We start from the raw sequence: 5,741 nt of genomic DNA, 5'->3' as shown, positions 1-5,741 counted from the left end.
GCTTATATTTTGTATTTTTTCCAAGGATATCCGTAACATGCTCGTGAAACTGGTGTTATAAATGAAATTATATTTACTATTATTCACCTGTTTTATTTTGGTTTTATTGCATTGGCATGGATCAGGTTTGCATGGCATTGTAATTTGATTGTAATCTTAAGCTTCTCAAAGTTTAATCTCATTTAATTTGATTAACCAGATTAAGGTCAAATTAACCTGCGCCAACTTCGCACCGAGGCCAGGGGGGGACGGATCGATGACCGCCCCTCCCTGAGATCTCGAGAACGAAGCAAGATAGCGACAAGCGGTAAACGGCATCGGATACGCACGGACAAGGTCTACAATTTTTACCAAGGTCATTTTCAGGTCAGGTCAAAGATGACGTCACAGGGGTCAAAAAAGTCAAAATGGCGGCGCTAGATATGGAGAGAGTTTTTCTCGAATAACTTTCGAATTAGTCAAGATAGGAACAAACTAAGGGCATCATCGTGATCCTCTCGTCAATCCGTCAATCCGCATCGAATGATATATATGTTGACCTCGAAAGGTTAAGGTCAAAGGTTGACCTCAGGTCACGTGACCTCGAGGTCATCATGCATATCATTCGATGCGTCTTGACGAGATGAACACAATGAGACCATCCGCGCGGCTGTATCTTGTTCCTGTACGGAGTTATTGGCAAAAAAACCTTTGGTGACCTTTGATGACGTCACATGACCTTACAACTACCCAACAGCAAAACAGACCTCAAGGTAGTGAAGGTTGATCGTATATGAAGTCATGTATGGTATATGGGGCCATTCCGACCCGTTTTAGTGGTAAAAACAAGGAGTTGATTTTCCCCCATTGACTTATAATGGGGAGGTCGCGAAATTGACCTGACCTTAGGTCACCGACATCAAAATTCCGAGATATACAAATTGTAGCTACTAATGACCTAATAACATCCTGCGACTTTCAAAGGCCTCCGACATCTATTGTAGCTCTGGCACGGTGACAAAGTTGCAAAAAAGTGACTTGAGGTTGGGTCATTCAAAGTGACCTGGTGACCTGACCTTAAAAGTTAGGAGGTTCAAACTTGCACACCATGTGTAAAATTGATGAGAGAATAGTCGTACCAAATTTCGCGGCGCTACGCGCCGAGGTTTTCCCGCTATCCGCGAAAAACCTCAGGGGGGGCGGATATCCGCCCCCCGTCGGTGCGCGTGTTAAGGTCCAAGGACATCAACATGACACGAAACTGTTATGATTTTTCAGTTTTTCATCTACTTCACCGGTCTTCCATCCCCACAGGCTTCGGCTGTGCAGCACAAGTCACATTCATCGGCCCGTCACCAGTTGTTCATCTTGCCAGTTTTGAGTCGCTTCGTTGTGATCCGGACTTAACTTATAACCCTATTCCTGGCGGGCTCCGCCGGGACAAGAAACTGGCGGGGGGGGCGATTCGGCCCCCCTTCAGATCTCAAAAACTACACATCGCTGATCGCAGCGACAAACGGCAAACGGCGTTTGATAGGTCGTTTAAAGATCTACAACTTTTACATAAAACATTTTCAGGTCAGGTCAATATTGAGGTCACCAGAGGTCATCAACGATAAAATGTTTTGGAATTAGTTACCTATATAACTTTTAAACTTAGAAACATAGAGACATAAAACCAATACATTTTTTGTTGCTCTCGCCGAGGCGATGCGAAATAAGTATGTGATGACCTTAACAGGTCAATTTGAAAATTGACCTGAGGTCAAGGTCAGGTCATTCATCAATGAGGTTGTGGGGTATGGTCATGCTGCATACCAAACGACGCGCCTTGACCAGGCGAGCAGTTTGGTACCACTTACAAGTCTTTAGCACCATCATGTCGTGATTTATTGACAGAAAAACGATTTATGACGTCACATGACCTCAGATGACCTTTGCCGGTGCCCCTGTCAATTAGCGGCACCAGGATCATCACCGATGAGATAATCTTCCATAATACTGAAAGAATTTGGTGGTTTTGACTCGTTTACACGAAGTAGGAGGCGTTTCAATATTTTCCCATAGGCTTGCAATGCAAAGGTCACGAGTCTGGCCTGACCTCAGGTCACAGATATGAAAATTCTTAGATATACAAATTGCACATACTGGTACCCTAACTAAAACCTGAAGAGAAGAAATTGATCGGTCAAAAACTCTAGCTCTGGCGTGATTGCAAACTTTTCTGAGGTGGGGTCACCAAACGGCCTCTGGTGACCTGACCTGACCTGACCCGGCAACTTTTTTTGTCAAAATGTGCGCAATGAATGTTTAGAAAAAGTCACCGAGTATGAGCTTTCGTCTTGCGGCTTTTGGCAATGGCACAAGAAAAACCTGAAGGGGGGCCTTAAAGGCCCCCCCGCCAGGAATAGGGTTAAGCTCCGTACTCCCTACCAAGAACAGATGATCCCTACTTCAAGAGGATTATCCTCCTCGTGGCCTAATGGATAAGGCGTCCGTCTCCAAACTCGGTGGCAGCGAGTTCGCGGCCGGGAAGCTCCATGTCGTTTGACCCAAGGCCGTATATAGGGTTTGACCCGCATTCCTATGTTCAGCCAGCTGGTAACTGGTGAGAGAGGGCCACGCTAGACCCGGGACGACCGTGCCGCCATCTGTAACTGCGGCACGTTAAACTTTCGATCCAAATTATCACCGGTAAACCGGGCGCGGGCAAGGCCGGTTGAGTCCGTGGTGTCATTCGCAACAAGCACTGCTTAGCGGGGCATCCTGGCCCATAGCCACCCATGCATCCATTCGGACAAAATTTAAAAAAATCCAAGGCTTTTCTTCGCAGGCTCTGAATGATTCACTTTTTGGGGCCAGCGTCTCTTTTCGGCCCCTTAGATCTCGAAATGAAGCATTATTCAGGCACGGTAAACGATTACCTAACAGCGTTTGACATTCGTTGACATTCGTTGTACACAACATTATCGGGTCAGATCAATAAAGGTCACCAGAGGTCAAACATTTTGTTAAGGCACATAACTTGCAGACAAAAATAAGACATAAAATTGACACCAACGTGATTCGCTGGTCGAGTCGGCTCGAAACATATACCTACTTGATGACCTTTATTGGTCAAGTTCAAAATTTGACCTCAGGTGATAGGTATCCCTCGCCGGGCCGGTGCTCCGCGACTTCCGCGCCGGGCCAGGGGTGTCTGAACACCCCTCGTCTAACTGGGTTCCTTGGCCATGTAGCGACACGAGATAAGCGGCATTCGAAAGAGCGTCAAAAATAATGACGGAAAAAACGTCTGTCATTGTTTTGGGTCAGATCAAAGGTCAGGTCGCCGACTCGCCAGGGGTCATGGAATGTCAAATCTAGTCCATTTGCACAATTTTGGAAACAGCCAACGGCTAACTCGGGAACCAATAGAGCTACAGCGGCGCAAAAAAGCACATTCGATAGCCCTTTTACAGACCCTTTCTGAGTACCTATTGCTCTCAGACTTGACTTCAGGTTAACGGTTTAGCCTCCAGAGGGCAGTGGCGGCGGAACACCTTCAATTAACCCGCGCCCCACTGGGGTCTGCGTATAACACGCCCTACTGGGGGGGGGCTATTCATAGCCCCCCCCCTCCTAACTCCGAAACTACTGGGCCGATCGTCAAAATTCAAACGGCGTCTGATAGCCCCGGAAAAACTGTCGAGCGAAACCTAATTTCATTGACCTCGAGGTCACTGATGACGTCACAGGTCAGGTCAAAGTAAAAATTATTAGCATTTTGGCTTCTTCACGTTTTGGGCTCTGGCCGCCGTCTTACAAGTCAGATCAGGCTCATTTTTGGTTCACACACTCGTGAACAGGTGCTCTAGATACTCTGAGGGTACCAAACTTGTACTTTGATTTTCAGGTCAAGGTCAGGTCATCACAGGTCACGAAAATATTATATCATGCGTCGGTCACGTGACACATGTTTTATGGTCCATTTAGGCCAAACATTTCGAATTTGATGTCGTCTGTGTCATTCGAGGTCATTTTGAGTCAAATTTCGCTTAGGTCAGGTCACTTTCAGGTCAAAAAAGGTCAAATTTTGAAGTTAAAATTTTTCAACAAAAAAGGTGTGTATTGAATGCAATTTGAGCTCAGGAACACGATGGTGATATTTATATTGGCGTACGATGTCAAATTCGTGCTGAAAAATTGATTTGAAAAATTAATAATTGTTAATTTTTTGCAATAATGCGTATAACTTGGCCATTTTTGAAGATATTTAGGTAAAACTTGCTAGAGTTAGTCATAATAATGCTTTCTATCACATATATTCCGGTTTTTTCGAAAAGTCAAAAAGTTTTTGAAAAAATGTAAAAATATAAATTTTGAATTTTATTTTATAAAATTTTCGAAATTTTCAAAATTTCGAAAATCCGAGATAGAAGTTTGATAGCGCAGTCTATTCTGAGTCCTCTCATGCAAAGAAATTGGATCTAGCTTAAAAACTGAGCTCTTGGGAGCGATTGCCGTGGTTCAATGTTTTGCGTCGAAATTGGCCGAACATGACGTCACTCTGACGTCATTTCCGGCCAACCTACGGTAGGTACGAAGTTTAACCCTCGCCGGCCGAGGGGGGGGGGGCGGGTGCCGCCCCCCCCATAGGGTTTTTTCGCGATAGCTCCGAACACGCTGGCGATAGAGAGCTGAAACTTGGCATACCTGACCTTTGATCCAAGCCGCATCTTTTGACACCAACCGCATTTTTGGGTCAGGTCAGGTCACTGACCTATGACGTCATAAGTGAACCTCTGCACGGTCTTCAGATGTCGCAACTTCGCAACGCCCTCACTGCCAGAGGAGATGTCACAGGGAAATGAAACTTTCAGGATCTAGTATCCATTATGAGTCCCACAAATTGTATATCTCGGATTTTTCCTAAAGGTCATATGAGGTCAGGTCATTTTCGTGACCTCACCATTATAAGTCAATGGGGAAAAATTCAAACTGCTATTCTGGCGCCGGGAACGATCTCCAACTATCTCAAGCACACAGAATCGTGATTTGATGCACTCCTTGCAAGGTTAGATGCGTCACTTTTGCAATGTTGACCTTGCGTGACGTCATTTATGACGTCATCAAGGTCATATTAGTTTTTCGTCAATAACTCTTGATCAAATTGAGCTAGCGAGTCGGGAAAGCCACCAATGGACTCAGGAAGACCTGCCGAATCGAATGATATGCGACATGACCTCTTTCGACCAACTTCGTGACCTGGGGGTGCTGACCTGACCTTGACCTGAGGTCAACACCCCAAGTTGACCTGACCCGGACAAAAAGTATATCATTCGACGCGCCTGAGCGAGACGAACACGATGCTGCCAAAATCGGCGCTCTGCGGCCGTTTTTTGCGAAGTTATTCACCAAAAACTGAACCGTACCTTGGGGCACTTGACCTGACCTCAGAGGTCACCGGTTGACCTAGGACCTTAAAATCGGGTACCAATCTCTGCGTCTCGTAACGGCGCACACGCTCGTTTTTTCCGCGACGCGCTAGCTCCACCAGGGGCGAAACGGCGAGGGGGGGGGGTCGTACCCGCCCCCCCCCCCCCTCGGCCGGCGCGTATGTAGAAAACCAATAGGTCCGGCAAGGGTTAAATTTTGACACATGGTGTCAAATTGATGCATCCAAAGGTGCTGAAAGTTTGGCGTCGATACGTCAAGCGGTTTGGAAGTTATTGCAGAAAAACGGGAGGGGGGGGGGGCTATAAATAGCCCCCCAGTGGGGC

The sequence above is a fragment of the Amphibalanus amphitrite genome, unplaced genomic scaffold (assembly GCF_019059575.1).
Source record: "Amphibalanus amphitrite isolate SeventyFive unplaced genomic scaffold, NRLGWU_Aamphi_draft 000497F_arrow, whole genome shotgun sequence".
Taxonomy (NCBI): Eukaryota; Metazoa; Arthropoda; class Thecostraca; order Balanomorpha; family Balanidae; genus Amphibalanus; species Amphibalanus amphitrite.
The sequence above is the reverse complement of the archived record's forward strand: the minus strand, read 5'-3'. Positions refer to the sequence as shown.